Source organism: Protopterus annectens, chromosome 6.part0 (assembly GCF_019279795.1).
Source record: "Protopterus annectens isolate FY-2018-M chromosome 6.part0, PAN1.0, whole genome shotgun sequence".
In the NCBI taxonomy this organism is placed as follows: domain Eukaryota; kingdom Metazoa; phylum Chordata; order Ceratodontiformes; family Protopteridae; genus Protopterus; species Protopterus annectens.
The window spans coordinates 1,331,054,908-1,331,080,387 of NC_056737.1; the positions used below are offsets into that span (position 1 = coordinate 1,331,054,908).

Below are 25,480 nucleotides of genomic sequence, written 5' to 3' on the forward strand. Positions count from 1 at the left end.
TAATTCTTGTTCCTTTAGCCCACTCCCACCCCATCCCATTGCTGTTGCTTCATGGTTGTCCCAATGCCAATACTCTAGAAGGGCCGCAAAACAAACTTCCCCTAAAATATGAGCTACATCTGTTAAAACTGAAATTTCTGTGTTTCTGTATAAAGAAAAGTAGACAGTATAACTGATTGAGCAAACCTGCTCTCAGCTCTGAATTTTTAACATTCTTTCTTTTCACATTTTTTATTCTTCTTGCTGGTATGTGTGGCTTTTTCATTTTATTGGGGGGGGGGGTAAAGTCCAAGAAAAAGAGTTCTGACTGTGCACCAGCCTATTACATTTTAAGACCCTTTTAAATTATAAACATTTCCACCCTTGTATAGGCAGTCATTATACGAAAAGAGTTGTATATTTCCCCTAGATGTGTATTCCTTACTACAGATAACCTAGAAACAGAAAATTTTGTATTCTGGGGATGATGTTTGTATTCTTCCTATCCGCTAGTTCAGATTGCCAGCTTTGCTCATATTAGTTTTTTTGTTGAGCACCTCTGGTAGATTGAGTAAGGTAAAGACACAGTAATTGAAGCCTGTCTCTTCAGGTCCATAATTAAATGCCTAACTACATTTGTGTGTGTGGTCTGTAGTAGCAACGAACGTCTTATAGGTTTATATTTTCTTACTAAGTTTACAGCCAAAGGAAACCATCAAGAAGGTGAGCTGCATCACCCAGTACTGGTGGAAGACTAATGACACCCCTGTTAAGCAGAATTTCTCCGCTTTCTTCATGAGATGTTCGTAGGTTCATAGGTAGGTACTAGGCTATCTGCCCAAAGGCATTTATAAGCCTAACCGAAATGTTTTGGCTTTCGCCACCCCCTTAGATTAGTTCCCTGTGCCTCTGTATAGCAGAGCCATTGAAGTGATCCCTGGGGTAAACTTTCTGTTTCCCATACACTCGTCAAGGTTTCTCTTGAAGAGAGTTAGCGAGGAGCTCTGCCTAATGTAGATTGAAATCTTGTTCCAGAGCATGGGAAGTCTCTGGGACAGGAATCTATCCCTCCAGCATGTCCTATTTATTGTTGTGGTGAGGTTTAGATCCCTGGAGCATGTGGCTCAAGGAGATATGGTTTTCTTTAGGTGGAGCATGTGGATCAATTCTGGGTTGGACATGGCCTTGTATGTCAGGCAGAGATCACCTCTGAGTAGGCGGTATGCAACCGAGTACAGCTGGAGTTTCTTCAGTCGAGCTGCATAGGGTATCTGCTTGAGCCCAGTGATCCTTTTGGTAAGGTACTTCTGTGATCTTTCCAGTTGTTGCAGGTGTCTTGTAAGGTACATCCCAAATGGGGCATTGTACTCTATGATGGGTCTGATGAGTGATGCATAGAGGGGCCCAATGACCTCTTTCGATCTGGATGCAAACCCTTTTGTGATTAGGTGGGCCACAGAGAAGGATTTTTTAACCACTTTGGCAATGTGATTATCAAAGGAGAAGTTACTATGTACTTGGGTCCCCAGATCCCTTATTACGTCTTCCGTATTTAGGAAGCTACCACCTATGTGGTAGTTTGTGGGTACTTTGATTTTTCCAAAGGGGATGACTATGCACTTTTTGGCATTTAGCTTGAGGCCATCGTTTTGACACCAGGTATCTGTCTCAGTGAGACCCTTTTGGAGGATGTCTGTGTCAGCCGGAGAGTCAGTTATAGCCCCTAGTTTGCAGTCATCTGCGAACTTGGTCAGCCATAGTCCTCCTGTGTTTGCCTGTACCTCTGAGAAGTATATGCCGAACAGGTGGGGTCCTAGGACTGAGCCCTGGGGAACGCCACTTGTAACCGGTTTAGAGTCAGACCTAGCTCCCGCAACTATTACCATGTGGGTTCTGTCCGTGAGCCAGTTGGCAACCCATCTCGTGACTTAGGGGTTTATGTTCAGGCTGTTGAGCTTGTCTATAATATCTGAGTGAGGAATGGTGTTGAAGGCCTTTGCAAGGTCTAGGTAGGCTGTGTGGACCACCTTCCCCTCATCTATAGCCTTGGTAACTGTCTCAAAGAAATCCACCAAGTTTAGGAGGCATGATCTGCCCTTAATAAAGATGAACTGGGTAAGGTCCAGTGTTTGGAGGTTTCCAATGTCTCTGTTAATGAGATCCGTGATGATGCACTCCATAGCTTTGTAGACCAAGCTAGTCAAGCTTATAGGGCGATAGTTCTCGGGGTCCGTTGTGGCTCCACCTTTGTGGAGTGGAATAACCATTGCTGTGCACCACTCTGTGGGCATGTAGCCTGTGGAGAGGCTGAGTTTAAACAGTGTGTTTAGGTGAGGGGTTAGTTCATCTTTGAGCTCATGTAGGACGCAGCCTGAGACACCATCCAGTCCCATTGATGCTGTGTTTTTGGCTTTGGAGAGGGCTGTTTTAACCTGAGTGTCTGTGATTTCAGGGGCACTACATTATTCTGGTATAGTTATGGGCCCTTTTGGGGGTGAGAGAGGGGTGAAGTTTGCACTGAACCTGTCTGCCAGGATGTTGGCTATATCGGTCGGTTCAATGTATTTTGTGTCATTCTGCACTAACTCCGAGCAGATCTGAAAATTGCCACTTACATTCTTGACATAGCTAAAGAATGCCTTGTGGTTATCTTTGGAGTCCATGGCAATTTTTCTTTCGAAGCTGGCCTTGGATGATTTTATGAGGGAATGTAGTTTCTTGCTGATACTGATCAGGGATGTCTTCCCTTCTTGGGATTTTACTCTTTTCTGTACTAGTGTCCTCATTCTGTTGTATAGCTTGTTTATGGCAGGGGCCCACTAGACTGGTTTCCTTTTCTTGGAGGAGTGAGTCTTGGTTTTGTTTGGGATAGCACGATCCATGCATTCTTGTAGGTGCCCATAGACTGCATTAGTAAAGGATTTTGCAGCTTGGACAGCGTTATGCTTTAGCATGGGGGCTTTGAAACTTCCCACCTCGGTCTTAAGTAACGTGAAGTTTGCTTTTGAAAAGTTTTTAACGGTGGTTTCTTTGATCAGGGGTGGTGGCGGAATGTGGATATCCAGAGTGATTAGTTTATGGTCAGAGCTAACCAGTGAGGGGTTGACCTCCGGTGTGGAACACCGGTCGCCCATGTTAGTGTTGACCAGGTCCAATATGTTGTCACCTCTGGTGGGGGTGTTGACGAGTTGATCCAAGGCGTTTGAGTTTATAAATTCTAGGAAATGTTGGGCAAGGGAGTTTGTACTTGAGTAGTTCTCCCAGTTAATGTTTGGGTAATTGAAATCACCCAATATCAGGGTGTTTGGTAGGACCTTTATGTTTCCCAGTGTTTCCAGGAATGCGGAGTGGGGGTCCTGGGACATGGTGGGTGATCTGTAGCAAGCTATAATTTGAATAGCAGTTTTTCCCATTGTTAGTTGCACATGGATGATCTCTGAAGCATCATGCTGTGCCACTAACCTGGAGGTGTGGGTATCCCTGATGAATATGGATACTCCCCCACCTTTTATATTTCGGTCCGGGTTTTGTGGCTGAAATGCATGGTATGAGTTGTAGCCTGGTAGTGCTGGGGTGCTCTCTGGAGTCTTAAACAAGGTTTCTGTTACTGCACATATATTGATTTTCTCCATACTGAGGAGAGCCTCGAGTGCGTGCATTTTGAGGTTTAGACTTCTGGCATTGAGTAGCATTACCCTCAGTTTTTTGTTACTTGTGCTATTTACACTGATGGGTTTGTCTTTTGAGCCTTGCCTAAAAAAAGGCACTATGGGGGTGGCAAGAGTCTTGGCCAGGATTCGAAAGCCTAAGGGTGACAGGTGCAAGCAGTCTCTAGCGAAGCAACATGGCTTGTCGAACATGTCATCCCAGGTTGACAGACACTGGATCCCCTTTGAGTGACACTAGAAGCTTAGCCAATTGTTGAAATTGATAATTTTTTTCTCTATACCATGGTATCATTCTTGGTGAGGGCAGGTTGCTACTCATGGTCAGAGTCATACTGGCCTTGGCTACATGATCAGAGAGCTCCTCCATGTCTCTTTTCATGTAGTCCAGGGAGGTATGGCTCAGGTCATTCACACCAACATGGACAATGACAGAGTCATATTTGTACTTGTTCTGGAGTGACCTGAGTGCTTGTGTTATGTGGCGGATCCTGGCACCCGACAGGCAGCTAACAATAACCTTCTCCTTGTTCAGCCTAGTGAGTGGGACGTCAGTGTGCCTGACTATAGAGTCACCTATTACTAGTGTGTTGGGTATGTTATTTTGCCTTAAGGGCTGTGATTGTGTGGCACACTGGTTTTGTGAAGTATGTGTTTCATGGTTTGTGTTGGTGGGTGGAGGTTGCTTCGATGTCTGCTTTGGAGGACTCTGTTGCTTCTGCAGATTTTTATTTAGAGCCTCCAAGTATGTTTTTGTGTATTTATGTGTGTTTTTTGCCAGTGCTGGTTTCATAGGTCTATGTGAGACTGGTGGTGTGATGCAAGTAATTCCCTTCTCCTCTTGACTGCCTAGTCCAGTCTTGGGTTGAGAGAGCTTAGCCTCCAGTTTGGCTGTATAATTGCATCTCTCGCATGTGTCAGTGTTTGGTGGAAGGAAGAGAGAGTTGTCTGTGTACATGAGTCAATTGTAATATTGCCTCAAAATGCCCAGATTCACCAGTCGGACAGAAGAGTACACCTGAAACTGCCCTTTGGACATGCCTGGATAGGATGTGCAAGTTATTCTGTCTCTTTGTTGTGTGTAATATTATGCTGAACAGGTTTGAACCCTTTGCAATGATGAGCCTTAGATGTAATGTGCAAATGGAGTGACTAATACTGATTCTGTCTAGTAGACACCAAATGACTCAAACAGATCAATTGATTTATGTTTCAGAAAGTACTTTTAATCTGAATGGGTAATTTAACCAAGTAACAGAATTTAAAAGAGACATTTAACAGCTAGGTGCAAGTGTATAAAAAACACATGTGGAAAACAAGAAGTCTGTTTTTCCATTTCAACAAATTAAAACCTAAGTTTTGTTTATTGCCACCTGGACCTGGGGGACCAGTTCAGCAAGCAACCACCATGTAGACATAATCATCGCAGTACTTTATGATAATGGATGTAAATGTACAACACGTGCAGAAGAAACTATTTATGCACCTTAACAAGCAGTGGCATATTGCTTATCAAGTAATTAATTGATTAATCACATTCTTATAGCTAAAATCTTTGTCATCGTTATTATGTTGTTGGCACCAGGGGTGGATAAAAGTGACAATGAGCCCTATTTTAGGTGCATCCCAGGGCACAGTCAACAAAGACAGTACAAAGAAAAAGTTCACACTAATAAGATAAATGGGCACATTTCATTGGAGGATTTACCCAAGTCTTGTGTGATGATGTCATATGACTAGTCCAGTCAATAATTTACATGAGCATTGCACAAACTCAGTAATCTACAGTCTGGTGTGTGTCTTTGTGATTACACAGTACTTGTGTATCTGTAACTTATTTTATTAGTAATTTTATAAGGTATATTTTAAGGTGTAGGCTATTTCAAGGTTTACCTTGGTCACATTGCATTTTATCCATTAATGTTACAAGATTTAGTAATTTCACTGCATATGAAAGTCAGCTTATATTCAATATAGAAGTTAACAGAGATAAACTTGTTAAATTAATCACACATGCACACAAATACAGAGAAAGCCTTCTTAGTATTAGAATCATGGAACTTGATAGGACAATATTGCCTCTCGTTTTGACCTGAAACCAAAGACCTCCAGCATACCATATTAGCATCACTGCTGCTGGACAGGCATGTGTTGAGTGTTTTTTTTACCCTTAATAGCCTTATCCTTTGAGCTAGGAACCCCCCAGCATGATGATTAAGCTCAGATTACAAACACACACTCTCGTGTGCACTCAGAAATACAAAAAATTCTGAGTTTTAGCAGGACAGCTTAGACACCAGTTCTCTAGATATAACCTACTTCCTTAAAGCAATCGCAGCTATATTTGCTATTGAGGTGTGCTTTCAAGAGTTTTGAAAAGAAGGTTAGTTTGACAGCTTTTTATATTTTGTCTGGTAGAGTATTCCTTGTTACAGAGGCAGTTCTGTGGAAGGCTCTTTCTATTGTCATCATATGCGGTAAGGGTCTTTGCAGCTGTAAGGTAACGACTTCTCAGATATACTGGGGCTTCTGATTAATAGTATGTTTTTAAGTGCGAGCAGTAGATTTCATTTAGTAGGTTGTAGGTTAGAACATTTAGTATAAAATGTGTTCATGTCTGAAGTGGTAGCCATGTAGTTTCCTGTATGGTATCACAGTGACGTTTGTTGTTGCATAAGTGAATGAATCCAAGTATTTTGTTCTCATCTCTTTGAAGGGTCACAATATTTTATTTGGAATTCAGACAGATTAGTCCCACACTATTCTCGAAACAAGGAATGAAGACATTTTTGTCTATTGATGCTTGAGCGTCATTAGTAACCAAGTGGAACATTCTAGAAGATATTTTTATTTGCTTTAGAACATTGTTCATAGGTTCATAGGTTCATAGGTTGGTACTAGGCTATCAGCCCTAGGGCCTATACAAGCCTAGCCATAACAATTCCCTGGCTATTTCTTCCCACATTATTTACTTTCCTGGACCCCTGTCTAGCAGGGCAACTGACGTGATCCCTGGGGTGAATTTCCTTTCTCCCATCCAGTCGTCAAGGTTCCTTTTGAAGAGGTCCAAAGAGGCACTCTGCTTGACATGTATGGGCAATCTATTCCAGAGTCTGGGGAGTCTCTGGGTCAGGAACCTATCCCTCCAGCATGTTTTGTTTATTGTGATGACAAGGTTTAGATCCCTGGAGCGTGTAGCTCTGAGGGATTGGGATTTCTTTAAGTGTAGCATGTCCAACAGCTCTGGGTTTGACATGGCCTTGTATGTTAAGCAGAAATCGCCTCTGAGTAGACAATATGCACAGAGTATAGCTGGAGTTTTTAAGGCGATCAGCGAGGGCATCTGCTTTAGGCCTGTGATTCTTTTAGTGAGGTATTTCTGAGGCCTTTCCAGTTGTTGCAGATGTCTTGAGAGGTACATACCAAATGGGGCGTTGTATTCTATAATGGGTCTAATGAGGGATGAGTACAGTGGGACAATGACCTCCTTTTTTTGGATGAAAAGCCCTTCGTGATGAGGTGTGCCACATAGAAGGATTTCCTGACTGTTGTGGCGATGTGGTTATCGAACGTGAGACCACTGTCCACCTGTGTCCCTAAGTCTCTTATCACACTTTCTGTGTTTAGTGTACTGCCACCTATATGGTAATTCATGGATACATGTTTTTCCCAAAGGGATAACAATACATTTCTTGGCATTGAGCTTGAGCCCATGGCTCTGGCACCAAGCATCTGTTTCTGTAAGGCCCTTTTGTAGAGTATCCACATCATTTGGGATTCAATAATGGCTCCCAGTTTGCAGTCATCTGCAAACTTTGTTAGCCAGAGTCCCTTAGTGTTGACCTGTACTTCAGAGAAGTAGATGCCAAACAAGAGCGCCCCAGGACTGAACCCTGAGGTACTCCACTTGTCACTTGTCTGGAGCTGGATTTGGAGTCAGCTACTTTTATAGTGTGGGTTCTATCAGTAAGCCATTTAGTAACCCATTGGGTGACATAGGGATTAATGCCCAACTTAGTAAGTTTATCTATGATTCCAGAGTGGGGATGGTGTCAAAGGCCTTGGCAAGGTCTAGATAGGCTGTGTGGACCACCTTACCCTTGTCCATGGCTCTGGAGACTGATTCAAAGAAGTTAATCAGGTTCAGGAGACAAGATCGCCCTTCACAAACCCAAACTGGGTGGGGTCCAGTGTTTGAAGGTTGCCAATGTCTTTGTTTATAAGTTCCATGATAATACGCTCCATGGCCTTGCAGATAAGGCTTGTCAGACTGATGGGACGGTAGTTTCCGGGATCCAAGGTGGATCCCCTTGTGGATTGGGATAACTGTAGCTCTCGCCACTCAGTGGGCACGAAACCTGAGGTGAGGCTATGATTAAACATGACACTTAGGTGAGGTGCCAGTTCATATTGTAGTTCATGTAGTACACAGCCCGGGATGTCATCTGGTCCCATGGATGCTGTATTCTTGGCTTTAGAGAGTGCGTTTTGTACCTGTGTGGCCGTTATTACTGGAATTTGGCAATCTTCCGGTATTGAGATGGGCCATTTAGGGGTGAGAGGGGTGAAGTTGGCACTGAATCGATCTGCCAGGATATTGGCAATATCCTTTGGATCAGTATATTTAATGCCATTCTGTTTTAGCTCAGAGCAGATCTGAGCATTGCCATTTAGATTTTGACATAGTTATAGAATGCTTTGTGGTTGTCTTTGGAATCTTTGGCAATTTTATTTTCGTAACTAGCTTTGGAGGATTTTATGAGGCATCTCAGTTTCTTACTGAGGCTAGTAAGGGAGTTTTGCATCCTGGGATTTTCCTCTTTTCTGCAAAAGTTTCTTCCTTTTGTTGTAAAGTTTGTTTATGGCAGGGGACCACCAGATTGGCTTCCTTTTTGGATGAGAGCATTTTGGTTCTATTTGGGATGGCACGATTCATGCATGAGTGGATGTGCTCGTACAGTGCCTTAGTGTAGGATTCAGCAGTTTCAGTTCCGTCTGCATGGGTGTCATGAAGTTTGTCACTTCTGACTTAAGTAGCATGAAGTTGGCTTTGGAGAAGTTTTTATGGTGGTTTCTTTACTGGGGGTGGGGGTGGGATGTGGATGTTAAGGGTGATTAGCTTATGGTCAGACCTGACTAACGAGGGGTGACCATAGGTATGGAGCATTGATTTCCCATGTTGGTAATGACCAGGTCTAGGATATTGGAGCCCTGGTAGGACTATGGATTAGTTGATCCAGGGCGTTGGAATTTATGAATTCCAAGAACCGTTAGCAAAGGTGTTGGGACATGAGTAGTTTTCCCAGTTAATGGCAGGGTAGTTAAAATCACCCAGTATTAGGGTGTTTGGTTCTATCTTAATATTTTCCAGTATGTTTAGAAAGGTGTAGTGAGAATCTTGGGGTATGGTGCGGGATCTGTAGCAAGCTACAATTTGGATTGCAGTCTTACCTAGTGTTAGTTGCACTTGGAGAATTTCAGACACATTGTGTTGGCCAACTAGCCTGGTGGTGTGAATATCCTTGGTGAATATTGACACTCCTCCACCTTTAGTGTTTCGTCCTGGTTTGGTGGCGAAAAGTGTGGTAAGAGTTGTAGCCTGGTATTGCAGGGGTGCTCTCTGGAGCCTTGAACCAGGTCTCAGTTACTGCACAGATATCGATGTTCTCCATTTTTAGGAGTGCCTCGAGAGAGTGCATTTTGAGGTTTAGACTTCTAGCATTGAGTAGCATTACCTTCAGATTTTGCATGCTTGTACCTGTTACGGTGGTGGTTTTGTCCTTTGAAGTTTGCCTAAACACGCACTATAGGGGTGGCAAGAGCCTTAGCCAGTAACCTGAATTCCAGGGCGACAGGTGCAGACCATCTCTGGCAAAGCATCGTGGTCTGTCAATCATGTCATCCCAGACAGACAGATACTGGATCCCCTTTGAATGACACCATAAGCTTAGCCAATTGTTGAAGTCAATCATTTTATCCTTATATTGTGGTATCATTCTGGGCGAAGGCAGGATGCTACTCAGGGCTAGGGTCATACCTGCCTGGGCCACATGATCCGAGAGCTCTTCCATGTCTCTTTTCATGTAGTCCAGGGAGGTGCGTCTCAAGTCATTCACTCCAACATGGACAATGACAGAGTCATATTTGTACTTGTTGTGGAGTGACTTGAGTGCATGCGTTATGTGGCGGATCCTGGCACCCGACAGGCAGCTGACTGTAATTTTCTCCTTATTCAACCTGGTGAGAGGGACATCAGTGTGCGTGACTATAGAGTCACCTATGACTAAAGTGTTAGGTACATTGTCTTGCCTTAGGGGCTGTTGCTGGGTGGCACACTGGTGTTGTGAACTATGTGACACATTGGTTGTGATTGGTGTTTGTTTGCGTTTCAGCTTCAGAGGTCTTTGTTGCTTAGGCAGGTTACAGTTAAGGGCCTCTGCATATGTGGATTTAGTGTTGCTATATGTGGGTGTTGGTGGTGTGGGTTTAGAAGGGCTATGTGTTGCTTGAGGTGTAGTGTGGGTGTTAACCTTCTCCTCTTGACTGTTTAGCACAATCTTGGGTAGAGAGAGCTTTGCTTCTATTTTGGCTATGTAAGTGCATCTCTCACAGGTTGTAGTGTTGGGTGGTAGGAGGAGAGGGTTGTCTGTGTACATGAGGCAATTGCTGCATTGCCCCAGTATGCCCAGATTCACCAGGTGGACAGGAGAAATCACCGGAAGCTGACCCTTGGACATGCCTGGTTTGGGGCTTTTTTTTCTTTGTAAAGTATAGGAGCTGTTTCCTTAGCAAGGTACTTTGCAATTATAGGCTGTTTAGTGCCTACTATTAATTTCTCCTTGTTAACAAGGAGAGTTCAGTGTTTGTATGAGTTTAAGGCTTCCTAGTGCTTTCCAGCAGGTATTAGAGAAAGTGCTAATCACAGGGATGCTTAAAGGTAAGATTGAAAAGAATGCACTCTGCAGTGTGCACTAGAGAAGTTAGATGTGAAAGTAGGTAACTTGAGTTTTACCTGTTTAAAAGTTAAGGTTTAGTGGAGAGTTACTATTTTTAAAAACAGCAAGATGGATTGAAAGGGGTGGGCACTTTTGTATTTTGGTACTATGAAATACTGTAGGATGGCCAATAAATTTAAATAATTGAAGGGGTGGGATTTCAAAAATGATGATTTTGTGATTACTCACATAAGCCAGTGAAAGTAGAGAGAAATGAGATATATGGTCAGATTAACATAAGAGGCGGGCAACTAGAAAGACAGTGGTATTTAACAAGACAACTAAAATGGGTGGGAGGGTAACAAGACAACTAAAATGGGTGGGAGGGCGGGAAAAAATTCTGCCTGACTCAGAACAGAGAGAGCTGTGGTCTCTTTTAAAGTTTTAATATGCTATTAAAACAGAATGCAAGCAAAACACAAGGTAAAGAAAACAAACTACAGTATTCAAAATATAGAAAAGTAATACAAAAAATAAAAGCAAACTAACCTTTCAAGTTAACCTGTTGTATACCTCTGCCAAAGAATAACTTATCAAACATAATCTCCAGATACCTTTATATTTCAGTTAGGGGTGTGACTATTCCTTCTGAAGTCTTAGTGTTTACAGGCCGAGCTTGTATGGATCTCTTCTGAGTTCTTATTATCACAGCAGCAGACATTTGTGTATTAACTGTTAGATTATTCAAAGCTAGCTAGTTCCATGACTGGGCAAAATCTTCTTGTAACTGTTATGTGGTGGATGATTATTGTCCTCATTTAAACATGATGCCATTTGTAGACAGTGTGCAGGTAATGTTTGGGAGAGCATAAGGCAGACAGTTGGTTAATACAGCGAATAGCAGGGCTCCCACCACTGAGGTCTGTGGGACACTTTTGTTTTATTACGTGACTCTGAAACTGTTGTTCAAGTGTACTACAAAGGTCCTGTTGTTCAGGTAATTTCTGAACCACCGAACTGCTTCTTAAACAAATCCACTTTTACCCAGGTGTTGAAGTAGAAGCTCATGAACTGTAGTTTCAAAGGCACATTTAACATCCAGGAAAATTGGACTTGCGTGTAATGTGTTTTTCATATCGCTATTTATCTGGTTGGTTAAACTAAATAGTGCTGTTAGTGTACTATAACTAAGACAGAACCCGTGTTTGAGGATATTGTACTTTTGAATATGTTCTAAATGTGCTTATCTTCTACTTTTCCAGAATTTTCACTCTAGGACAGGAGTTGGGAACTGTCCTTTAGCCAGTGACTGTGACAGGAGTATCTATTTCTTAGGCAATGTATTGTCAGTGAGGGTTTAAAATTGCGTGGATCAGATTTGGTAGTGAATGTGGACAGCATATGTGTCAGTGGCTATTTTAAATTGTACTACATATTTGTCACAATCTGAGTTTAATATGTGGAAATGTGGGCAGTAATGGCAGTCTGTTTTATTTATTAACTCCTGGATGTTTTTTTTGGAAAAGGTTTTAAAGTAGAAGGGGATAAGACATGACATTGTTAAAGAACTTTGTTGTAAGGGGAGTAGAGGAGGTTATGTCAAGATTTGTTGTGTTTCAGTTCATTAAAGTTTTTATAATTGTCTGTGAAGTGGTCGTAAGTTTTGAAAATACTTTATTGCTACTTACATTTCTAATGAATGATTAGGAGATATTGCAGCATCTGCTGCAGGACTACAAGATTCAGTAACATTTTCTACTCTACAGTGATTAGACTTCTGAACTCAGGCACTAGTCCCAGGGATCTGACACATAATCAGTCAATTTTTATTTATTTGTGCAATATATACTTACATATATTCCAAGTAAGTGCAATATTTATTTATTATATCCATAGTATTATTTAACTTACTCAAGTACAATATTAGACAAATGACTTAGGTGTTTCAATCTGTAGTGTGTTTTGTATTACTTTAAATAGGGTAGTTAATTTAACTCAGGGGAGGGTATTCATTTCGTATATGAGTGTTGGTAAATGTCTCTGCTCTTTCTTGTGTGAATTGGGAGTGATATTGTATTTGTTAGTTATGTTTATTCCTCTACTTGTATGTGTTGTTTCACTTTCCTTTGTAATCTCAAGAATTAAGCTGATGCATGAAATTTTGTTTAAGCTGCACGTGTGTAGTTCTAAATACAGTAAAGTTTACTTTGACTTTAGCGGCCTACAAGAACTTTTTAGGTTTCTAGAGTACATTATTTTGCAAATAGTGCAGGTATGTCACATTAGCTTTATTGCTGTTTGTTCTGCAGTCTTCTCTTTGGTTTGAGGAGTTCTCTTTGACTTTGGTTTTAATGTCCCTTTTCCAGTTTAGCCAGACTTTGTCCCTACTTTTACTCTTATTATCCATGGTGGCTTCTTACTGGAGACTCGCTCTCTTATCTTGTATGGGAATTAGTATATTATAATAGGCAGAGACTACTATCCCTCCCCTTTGCTGTAAACGCTCCACAGAATATAATCTGTGGTAACTGAACGTCAGTACAGGAAGACGACTGAGCCCCCATTATAGGCCTGCTATACATTCAAAATGAAACTTATTTGTATGTCTTGGTGTTTTCCTTTTACCCAAAAGTTATTTTATACCAAATCAATTTTTAGTTGGTGTGGTACATGTGATATCCATGTCAACGACAAGTAATATTTAGTGAGGAATGCCTGAGCATCAGTAACAGTTCCCTGTTTAATTGTTAGTGATGGGGAGGACTGGACTGAGTGTGTACCATGACTATGGTGTTAAGTGAAGTGTCCAGGATGCGGTGAACCAGCCACCACTAAATCCAGTGCATCACTGGAAGGTAAACTACCATAAAATGGCTTTCCTTACTCTAAGCTGATGTGAGAAGATCTGTCAGGGCGCTTATGTCTTCATTGGGGGCAAGTGTGTTATCACTTTTAGGGAAAGTTTCCTATTCTTCAAGTAATTACAGCTGTTATTTCTACATATGTACTCTAAGCATCTGCTGAAAGAAAAGTATTTCAAAACTCCTAATGTCATATTGGGGTGAGTAGTTTTACTGTTGCTTCCAGGTCAAGCTTCCTCTACCTATCCTTCTAGAGATTGCAGATGTTATTTCTACTGTTGTGTCTCCTAAAATTAAATACAGGTAGAACAGTAAGAGTTTGCTATACTCTCCTTCATGTGATATACAATAGCTCAGTATTAAGAATAAGAAGAAATGTGTATTGCCTGAAAGCTTTTGTGTACTGCCAGTGTTTTAAGAGCAGCCCACAGGAAGACAAACAGTCACGGGATGGTAACATCATAACCTGGTATGTATGATATCCATAGAGTAATGAGACACTTTGGTGTGGAAGTAATGCTTAAGCAACTTGTTAAGGTAATTGTGTTATTGTATCAGGATATATATATATATATATATATATATATATATATATATAGAGAGAGAGAGAGAGAGAGAGTGTGCAGAACACCAGCTTGTTTCAGTCCCTCAGGTTGGAGAATAGAGTTCTGTCAGGAGAATATATACTAATCTGAATTTGTACATCCCACTAGCAGAACACCATAAAAGTGACAGGTGGTAAATCTGGCATGGATGTCTTCCTTCACACCAAGAAATAGCCAGAGAATTGTTATGGCTAGGCTTGTATAGGCCCTAGGACTGATAGCCTAGTACCAGCCTATGAACCTAATTTGTAATCATTTGCAATTTTATCAGCCAGAGGCCATTGACATTGGCCTTGACTTCACAGAATTAAATGACAAAAAGGCACGGTCCCAGAACCAATCCCTGAGGAACTCCCCTTATGGCCGGCCTCTTTGTAGAAGTGGACTCCCCTAGATGTTCTTCATGTTTCACTGTTGCAGTCATCACATTTGGGTTATCCCTGCCAGGGTAGCCCTCGGCCAACCTGAATACCAGAGGCTTAGTATTTCTGCATTGGTTGCTGTCGCTTCAGGACTGACGTCAGGTCATCAGTAGTATAAAGTAAGGCAGCTGACGCCATTACATCAGTCTTTCTTGCCATGGAGCCCAAAGCAGAAGCAGTTCACATGAGTGCCAGTCAGCTGCCACCTGAGTTTCTTCTACCGAATTGAAGCTGAAGTCTTCTAAAGCTAAGTATCCCATTGGGGATCCTTTTTTCTTGCACTAGCCGATGTCAGAAAAAGTTAACAATTGTCTCGCCTGTGGAAAGCAAATACCAGTCCGAGACTTTCATTCTTACTGTGTCACTTGTTTAGGCCCAAACCACAACATTCCCCATTGTCGCTTCTATACTTTGTTCAATGCCAGAACTATCCGTTGTCGGGCCCTTATTGTAGCTAGGTATTTTCACTTACAGTCCTCAAACTCTGATATGGCTTCAGTAAGCTATCCGACAGCAGATCTTCCAAAGAAATGTAAAGATAAAGACAGAGATAGACCTCACAGGTCCAAACCTACCGATGACACTCCCATTAAGCTAGTCGTCAGTTCTCAGTGAGGCTCTTTCGCAGCCCCTGATGCCCGCTTTTGTGGAATTGCAGGCCACTACCGAGACCCTTTCAGAGTCTGGTATGCCGCAAAACTCTTCTTCGACCAAGCATCCTGCGGTTGTCTCTACCTTGGATGGATCTAGAGCCACTGAGCAGGCACCGGCTTCTGAGGAAGCCCTTCGCACCACTGATTCTCGACACAAACTGACGTCTTCTTTCAAGACTACCGTTCTTTTGAAAACAACCTAGTTTCTTAGGCCCAGGGTATGAATCACACTCAAGAAACCGATGACCCAATCTCTGGCACCTGCTTCCTTGCCTCAGTCTCAAATGCTTAAAATGGCAGAAGACCTTATCATGCTGATCAGGGGAAGCCAAGCTATCCCCTCCAAAAGGAAAAGAGATCTGTCCCCTGTCGTTTTGTCTGAACAAGTGTCAGATGACTCTAATGCATCTGAATATGAAGACATGCAACCCCTCTCTACTTATGAGGATTCTGATGCAGAGGATTCCATCCCTTCAGACTCTACCCCCAGAGGATTTTTTTCTTTGGGGAAACCTTTAATACCTTAAGGGAGCATTTCCAATGGGAGAGTCAGGACTACCCTCAGTCCAAAAAGACTCAGGGAATTCTTAGATCTTCCACAACACAGACCCTTGGCCATCCCTCCAGTCCTGGATGTTGTGAAGGATATTTTCCTGAAATCCAGCTTGACTTCTGACACCCTCCCTCCTGCACCCAGAAAACCAGACAGGTACTATAGAGTCCTTGACTCTCACAAATTTCTTTTTAAAAATCCTACTTCTGACCCTGAGGTAATTTATCAAGGGTCTAAAAGGATTAAACCAACTTCTACTAGGAATCCCACCCCCTCAGATAGGGATTCCTGAGCACTAGACAGATGGGGTAAAAAAGTATACACCTCAACTACTCTTGCTATCAGGCCACTAAATTGTCAGTTCCGTATGCTAAAATTTCAGCAACATACCCTGGAACTCTTCAAACAAAAAATGTCTTCCTTTCTTGCTTGTGTAGAATGTAAAGAGTTACATTCTGCAAGTCAAGTAACTAAACACACCTTTTACTGTAGTTATGACGCTCTAGAAGCTTTTTTCAGGGCAGCAAACCTGTCATTAGAAGGTATGCATGGCTTAAGGAACAGTCCTTGCCAGATCATGTCAAATCTAAATTGTTGGATAGCCCCCTTGCACAAAGACAACGTATTTGGCACTAAGGCAGAAGAGGTCTTAAAAAAGATGGAAGAAAACACAAAACCTATGCAGACAGTTAAGGATTTCTTACAGGTCCAGCCACCCTGGTTCAGCAGGCATTGTCCCACCAAGCACTGGTCCTTTCCTGCTCCCACTAAGCCAGTCCAGCCCAGGCCCCAGGGAACCAGACCCCCCCCCCAGACAGCAACCACAGGGAATGCAGAGATCTAAGCAGTGGACTACCTCCACTTCAAAACCATGGAGTTCTAAGCCACCCCCTTATGATAAGAACTCACAGTGACTCAACCCCCCCCCCCCACCCACCCACCATCACTTACCCCTACGAGGAAAACTCTCCTTTCACGCAAGCACCTGGACCACCATTACCAATGACCGCTGGGTTCTCAGCATAGTGTCCCATGGATACAAATTTACTTTCCTCACCCTTCAAACCCCAAAAAGGTACCCAGATCTACCTCCAAACCAGTGGGCAGAGGCTCAAAAGCAAGCCTTTTCCCTGCTCTCTTTGAGGGCAGTAGAGCACGTTCCTGCAGGACAGAGAGGCCAAGGTTTCTACTCCAGACTTTTTCTGGTACCCAGAAAAGAGGGCACCTGGCACCCCATCCTCGATCTATCCATTCTAAACACCTTCCTGGTGATCCCAAAATTCAAAATGCTCACCCTCCAGCAGCTGCTACCCATGCTCTCCAAGGATGCTTGGCTAGCCACCCTAGATCTAAAGGAGGCCTACCTCCACATTCCTATCAGGGAATCATGCAGGAAATATCTCCATTTTAGGGCAGGATCTCAGCGCTTTCAGATGTTCATCATGTTTCACTATTGCAGTCATCACTGAAGGGTTCTTCCTGCCGGCAGGCAGTCCACGGTCGGCCAGAATCTCAAAGTCTGGGTCCGGCGTCGGCTGTTCAGTCATGCTCCCTGACGTCAGAGCGCTAGGAGTACAAAGCTGCCAGCCTACGCCATGTTCTCCAGTCTTTCTTGCCATGCGGTGAAAGCAGTTCGCAAGTGCCGGTCAGCTGACTCCTGATATTTTTTCGTGCTTCAGTCCGAAGACTTACTTCTTCTTCTCAAAGCTAAGTACCCCATTGGGGAAACTTTTTTCTTGCTCCAGTCCGATGTCAGAAAAAGTTAATAATTGCATTTCTTGTGGGAAGCGAATACCTCATAAGGATTTCCATTCTTACTGTATTCCTTGTTTAGGCCCTGAACACGACGTAGCTAGTTGTCAGTTTTGTGCTAGATTTAACCAACGTACGATTAAGCGGAGGTACGATTTTGCTTTTCACTACTTTGGCAGGCGATTTAATTATAAAATGTCGTCGGACACGCTTCCGACTACCGGAGTTCACAAACGACGCAAGGATAAGGACAGGCCTCCGAGGTACAAATCAGACGACGTTTTACAAGCAGAGCCAGCTACAGGTTCGGCCGTCGTCAGTGAGGCGCTTTTGCAGCCCCTGTCGTCGGCCATTTCAGAACCGATTGCCGAAACGGACTCCCACGAGGAGCCAACTAGGCCTTTGAGTACTCCAGCTGCAGGACCTTTGGACAATGCTCCCTCGGATGGGTCCGGAGCCGCTGTGCAGGTACCGGCTTCCGAGGGGGTTTTCAGGCCTACACAGCTTCTGATAAAGGCAAAGCCAAAGACAAAGGCAAAGACTCCCTCTAAATATAAGACACTAGCCCAGGCCTCTTCTGATCCAGGACCCAAATCTCAGAAACAGCTACTTAAAATGGCGGAGGACTTACTAACCATGATTAGGGGTTCACATCCCCCTCCAGACAAAAGGCCAAGGCAAGAATTGGATTATGAATCTTCTGATCAGGCATCTATTTCTTCAGTGTCTTCCTCTGAACAGGAATATACTTTCCCTCCTTATGAGGATTCTGATGCTGAGGAATCCATTCCATCAGCTTCTCCCCCTGAGGATTTTTCTTTTGGGGAAACTTTACATGACATGAGGGAACATTTTCACTGGGAAGGACAGGAGTACTCGGAATCTAAGAGAAGACCTAGGGATTTCCTTCTTCTTCCCCAACATAGACCCCTGGCTATTCCCCCTATTTTGGATATTGTGGATGATGCCTTTTCTGAGGCTAATTTAACTCCTGACTCCTTTCCTCCAGCCCCTGCTTAGCCCGACAGATATTACAGGGTCCCTGACTCACACCAGTTCCTTTACAAAAATCCTACTGCTGATCCAGAAACCATTTCTCAGGGTCCTAAGGGGGTTAAGGTCGCCTCTGCTAAAAACCCTATTCTGACAGACAAGGATTCTTGAGCTTTGGAGAGATGGGGCAAAAAAAGTGTACACTTCTGCTACTTTATCTATTAGGGCTTTAAATTGTCAATTTCATATGCTAAAATATCAGCAATTTCTACTGTCTGTTATGAAACAAAAGCTAGGTACCATTTCTGCATGTGCAGATAATAAGGAATTACACGATTTGATACATGCAACTGAATAAGTGGGGAAGCATGGTTTACACTGTGGTGTTGATGCCTTGGAGGCTTCATGCAGGGCAGCTGCCTCTGGCACAGTCATTAGAAGGCATGCTTGGTTAAAGGAGCAAAACTTACCTGATCAAGTGAAAGCAAAGTTACTGGATGTTCCTGTTCAGCATAATGTTTTGTTTGGGTCTAAGGCTGAAGAGGTGATAAAGAAAATGGAGGATAAGGCAAAATCCATGCAAACGGTTAAGGATTTCTTACAAGTTCAGCCCCCAAGATTTAGCTGAAATTGGCCAACTAAAAATTGGTCCTTTCCCAGCTCGGACAGGCCTCAGAGGGGTAGATATAGGCGCTCCAGAGGGAGGACCCAAGCACAGACCTTTTACAGATCTATACAGTGGAGTGCTTCCACCCCCAGGGGTGGAGAGGACAGACCTCAATCTTATAGAAAACAGGCTCAGTGACTCCCCCTGCATGGCTCCAGGAACTTCTCTCCTGGAAGCCCCTCTAGGAGGAAAACTCTCTCTTTTTCAACAAAATTGGACTTACATAACCCAAGACAAGTGGGTTCTGGATGTAGTTTCAAGAGGTTACAAATTCCACTTTCATACCTTGCCAAGACCAAACAGATGGCCAGACCTACCAAAACACCAATGGGCAGAGGCATTAAACCAGGTGGGATCCCTCATGGCTATGAGGGCCATAGAACTGGTTCCACAATCAGAGACGGGGCAAGGCTTTTACTCAAGGCTCTTCCTAGTTCCCAGAAAGCAAAATTCATGGAGACCCATCCTGGATCTCTCAGTCTTAAACACCTTCCTGGAGATACCAAAGTTCAAGATGCTTACTCTGCAGCAGCTCCTGCCAATGTTGAGCAAAAATGCATGGATGATGACATTGGATTTAAAGGAGGCTTTACCTACACATCCCTATCAGACAGGAGTGCAGAAAATACCTCAGGTTCAAGGCCGGCTCGAAACATTACCAATTCTCTGCACTGCCCTTTGGCTTGTCTACTGCACCCAAGGTCTTTACCAAGTGCCTGGCACCAGTAGTGGCTTATTGCAGACTCAAGGGAATTCAGATTTACCCTTATCTGGACGACTGCCTTATTCAAGCAGACAGCAAGGATGTCTTACTCCAGCACCTGGAATTTGTTCAAAATCTACTCAAGTACCTGGGATTCACAGTGAACATAAAAAAGTCAAATTTGACACCCACACAACAGATAACTTTTCTGGGTGCTCTTCTAAACACAACAACCCAGATGGCATTCCTGACATCCGAAAAACAACTGCAGCTGGCTTCAACTTTCAAAACCTTGGCATCAATAACTCAGCTAACTGCAAGGAAATTCCTGCAGGCTTTGGGTTACATGGCCTCCTGCATCCTTCTCATACCAAATGCAAGACTACATGTGAGAAAAATACAATGATACCTAAAAAGTGTATGGTCCCAGCATTGCCACAGTCTAGACACACAGATTGCTGTCTTGCCTTACCTACAAAAGGAATTCCATTGGTGGACCATGGCATGTCTTCACAACAAAGGGAAAGCCTTGCCTTCAGTCTGCCTCCAGCCAGCCAAGTATTAACCACAGACGCCTCGGATTACGCATGGGGAGCCCACTTGCAGGGAAAAGGTCTGCAAGGTTTTTGGACAGAGGATCAGAAGCACCTACATATCAATTTAAAAGAGATGTTAGCTGTACAGAATGACCTCTTGGCTTTCAGGGATCTTCTACAACCAGGACAACTACTAATATGGACAGACAACACCACAGTTATGTGGTACATAAACAAGCAAGGGGGTTCACACTCCTACCCCCTTTGCAGACTAGCCATGACTCTATGGAACACAGCTCTAGCTTGCAAAGTGGATCTACAAGCTCAGTTCCTGCCAGGAAAACAAAATATTCTGGCAGACAGCCTGAGCAGGAACCTGTCAGACCCACACGAGTGGATGCTAGACACCCAAATATTCAAGATGATTATAGAAGCCTGGGGCTGCCCAGACATAGATCTATTTGCATCCCCCCTCAACCACCAGTTACAGATTTTTTGCACAAGGACATTTCACAAGCTAGCATGGAAAGTGGATGCACTATCATTCAGTTGGAGAAACCTCTCGGGGTATGCCTTTCCGCCACTACCTCTTCTTCCACGGGTGTTACTAAAGATCAAGCAGGACAAGCCCAAGATGATGATTTTACTGGCCCCAAATTGGCCTCGTCAATTTTGGTACTCAACACTGATGAATCTATCCCAGGAGCCTCCTTGGATTTTACCTCAGATTCCAAATCTTTTGTCCCAACACCAGAGCCAGGATGTTCATCGTGCATACAGCTGCAGTCATAACAGATGGGGTTCTCCTGCCGTCAGGTGGGTCCTTGGTCGGCCGAATTCCAAAGTCTAGGTCCGGCGTTGGTTGTCGTCGCTTCTTCCCTGACGTCAGAGCGCCAGGGGTATAAAAGAACCAGCTGACGCCATTTTCTTCAGTCTTTCTTGCCGCGCAGTTCGCAAGTGCCGGTCGGCCAGCTCCTGAAATTACGAAAATTTTGCAACCAAAGTCTTCTTGAAAGCTAAGTACCCGTTGAAACTTTTCTTGCCTCAGACCGATGTCAGACAAAGTTAATAATTGTATTTCTTGTGGGAAGCAAATACTGCATAAGAATTTTCATTCCCTCTGCATTCCTTGCTTAGGCCCAGACCACGACGTCTCGGTCTGTCATTTTTGTGCTATATTCAACAAACGCACCATTAAGCATTGGGCAGAGTTCGCCCAGCACTATTTTGGCAAAAAATGTAACTATATTATGTCGTCGGATACTCCGACTCCAGTTTTGTCTAAAAAACGCAAAGATAAGGACCGACACACGAGGTCCGCGGCCTCTACCGACACCACGCCAAAGCTGACTACAGGTGGTCCGGTTCTCAGCGAGGCGCCTACGCAGCCCCTGCCTACCAACGACACTTCTTTGGCGGTGTCTTCTGTGCCCGAGGTCGCAAGCTCCTCGGCCCACACTCCGACAACAGATACCGAAGCCACTCTTGGTGGTGAATCTCAAAATGTAGACAGGTCTGCCTCCTCTCAAGGTGTCTTCAGACCTTCCTCTTCTTTTTCTATCAAGGCTTTCACTAAGTCTAAAGCAGCCATGCATTCTAAGAGACTAGCTCCACAGGGCCCTTCTCCAGGCCCCATGCCTAAAAAACAGATGCTTAAAATGGCTGAGGATTTGATTTCTCTTATCAGGGGTTCTCAACCCGCCCCCGGACAAAAGGCCCAGAGTGGAGGAAGAATCCCCCTCCTCTGACCAGACCTCCATTATTTCAGAGCACTCTGATGAACAGGAACATTCTTACTCCCCTTTTGAAGATTCTGATGCTGAGGAGTCCATTCCCTCTGTCTCCCCCCCAGAGGATTACTCATTTGGGGAAACCTTGCATAGTTAAGGGAACACTTCCACTGGGAAGGCCAAGAGTACTCAGATTCCAAGAAAAGGCTTAGGGATTTTCTCTTGCTACCTCAGCACAGGCCTCTGGCTATACCTCCTGTCTTAGACATACTAGATGATGTGTACTCGGAGGCCTGCCTTAACCCGGATTCTTTACCTCCAGCCCCAGTCAAGCCTGACAGGTACTACCGGGTTCCTGACTCACACCAATTTTTATACAAAAGCCATGCGGCTGACCCAGAAACTATCTCACAGGGCCCTAAGGGAATTAAGGCTTCCACTGCTAAAACCCATTACCTTCCGAGAGAGATTCCAGATCCTTAGAAAGGTGGGGAAAAAGGTATACACCTCGGCCACCTTAACCATGAGGGCATTAAACTGCCAGTTCCATATGCTAAAGTACCAACAGTTTCTGTTATCACAGTTGAGAAGCAAAATGTCACAACCTGAACAACCAGACTTGAAGGAGTTGCAGGATTTGATGCATAGTGCAGAACAAGTGGGTAAACATACCTTGCAATGTGGTTTTGATGCTCTAGAGGCCTCATGTAGAGCTGCTGTTACAGGATCAGTCATACGTAGACATGCCTGGCTCAAGGAGCAATCCTTACCAGATCATGTCAAAGCTAAATTACTAGCTCTTCAAAAGGATGTATTATTTGGTGTTAAAGCTGAGGAGGTATTAAAGAAAATGGAGGAAAAGGCTAAATCAATGCAAACAGTGAAAGATTTTCTACAGGTACAACCTCCACGTTTCAGTAGAAATTGGCCTTCCAAAAATTGGTCCTTTCCAGCCACGTACAGACCCCAAAGAGGTAGATACAGACGCCCGAGGGGCAGAGGGCAATCTCAAGGATCGTTTAGGGGCAGACAATGGCAAGCTCCTACACAAAGAGGTGGTGAGGATAGTTCGCAGCCATTCAGAAAGCAAGCCCAATGACTTTCCCCTTTGCATGCCAAGCAAAGCTCAAATGGCAGCACCCTTAGGCGGAAAACTGGCATTATTTTCAAAAAATTGGCATATTGTCACAAAAGACAAATGGATCCTGGACATTATAAACAGAGGCTACAGATTCCATTTTCACACCCTTCCAAAAATGAGATGCATGCCAAACCTGCCACACAATCAAAGGGCAGAGGCACAAAGACAAATTTCAGATCTCATGGACATGAAAGCTATTCAAGAGGTACCTACGCACGAACAAGGTCAAGGTTTTTATTCCAGACTATTCCTGGTACCAAGGAAGGGAAAAGATTGGAGACCTATTTTGGACCTATCCATCCTAAACACATTTTTACTCGTACCAAAATTCAAGATCAGGATCACGTCAGTCGCCCTGCTAGACAGGGGTCCAGGAAAGTAAATAATGTGGGAAGAAATAGCCAGGGAATTGTTATGGCTAGGCTTGTATAGGCCCTAGGGCTGATAGCCTAGTACCAACCTATGAACCTATTAAGATGCACACATTACAGCAGCTTCTTCCCATGCTGGGCAAGGAGTCTTGGCTGGTAAGATTGGACCTCAAGGAGGCATACCTGCATGTCCTAATCAGACAAAATTGCAGAAGATACCTCAGATTTCTTGTAGGTTCAACCCATTATCAATTCTCTGCGTTGCCCTTTGGCTTATCTACTGCACCCAGAGTATTCACGAAATGCCTGGCATCAGTAATTGCCTACTGCAGACTTCAAGGGATACAAATATACCCATATTTGGACGACTGCCTGATCAAAGCGGACAGCAAGCACATACTTCTGAAACATCTGGCTTTTGTAATAATGTTGTTGAATTCTCTGGGATACACAGTCAACAAAAAGAAATCAAGGCTAATACCCTCTCAGAAAATAATTTTCCTGGGTGCCAACTTGGACACAAACACCCAGATGGCCTACCTCACGCCAGAGAAGCAGGGCAACTAACTCAATACTTCAGAAAACTAGCAAATTTCACCAGGCTGACTGCAAGGAAAATCCTGCAGGCTCTGGAATTCATGGCATCTTGCATCCTACTAATCCCATGTGCAAAGCTGCATATGAGGAAACTTCAATGGTACCTGAAAAACCTATGGTCTCAACACAGCCACAGTTTGGAAACAATAATACCACTAATTCCATGTCTTCAAAAGGAATTTCTGTGGTGGGCTCAAGCATGCCAAACAAACACAGGTCTCCCATTCTGCAAGCCTCAAGCAAATCAAGTCATCACAACAGACGCCTCGGACTACGCCTGGGGGACGCACATGACAGATCGGTGCATTCAGGGCAAATGGTCCCAAAAAGAAAAGCACCTTCACATCAAACAAAAGGAAATTCTAGCAGTAATAAATGCTATTATGGCTTTCAAAGACCTTCTGCATCCAGGTCAACTATTGATAAGGACAGACAACACCACGGTAATGTGGTACATAAACAAACAGGGAGGAACCCATTCTTACCCCCTATGCAGACTGGCCATGTCACTTTGGAACATGGCCCTGGAATTACAAATTGAACTTCAAGCACAGTACTTGCCAGGCAAGGAAAACACACTGGCAGACAACCTAAGCAGAAATATGACAGATCCACATGAATGGAAGTTGCATCCTCAAGTTTTTACAGAGATAATTCAAGCATGGGGAAGGCCAGACATAGATCTCTTTGCTTCCCACAAAAATCACCAATTGACAAAATTCTGCTCAAGGACTTTCCATCCACAGGCCTGGAGAGTGGACGCTCTCTTTCAGTTGGACAACAATGACAGTTTATGCCTTTCCACCTCTTCCTCTGCTGCCCAAAGTTCTATTAAAAACCAGAGCAGACAGACCAAAGATGATTCTCATTGCTCCAGACTGGCCAAGACAGCACTGGTACCCACTCCTGAGGAGCCTGACGATTCCTCCATGGACCCTACCTCTAATGCCTCTTCTTCTGACTCAGCACAGCTTTAAAACTCTTCACAGTCAGCTGAAAACACTCAATCTGGCCGTATGGAAGATTACTTAACATCACAACAGACCCTACTCTCCAAGGAGGTGCAGGATGTCATTTTGGAGGCCAGAAGGCCGTCTACTAGAAAAGCTTACTCCGCAAAATGGAAACGGTTTTGTGCCTGGAATGAGAAAAAGGGCCAGAATCCTGGAAAACTGAATTTACCTCAAATATTACAGTATCTAGCTGAGCTGCTAAGCAGTGGACTTTCATTCTCCTCCATCAAAATCTATGCCTCAGCCATTTCTGCAGAATACAACACTGATCCACCTTTATTCTCTCACCCCCTCTTAAGACAGT

At 43.7% G+C, this 25,480-nt stretch overlaps 1 protein-coding gene across 1 annotated transcript in view; it reads left to right on the forward strand.

Moving 5' to 3' along the window:
* The window catches only part of FMNL2 (formin like 2), a 1,741,163-nt gene that overhangs the window by 906,614 nt on the left and 809,069 nt on the right, over positions 1–25,480 (forward strand). The gene's annotated exons all lie outside the window — the stretch shown is intronic.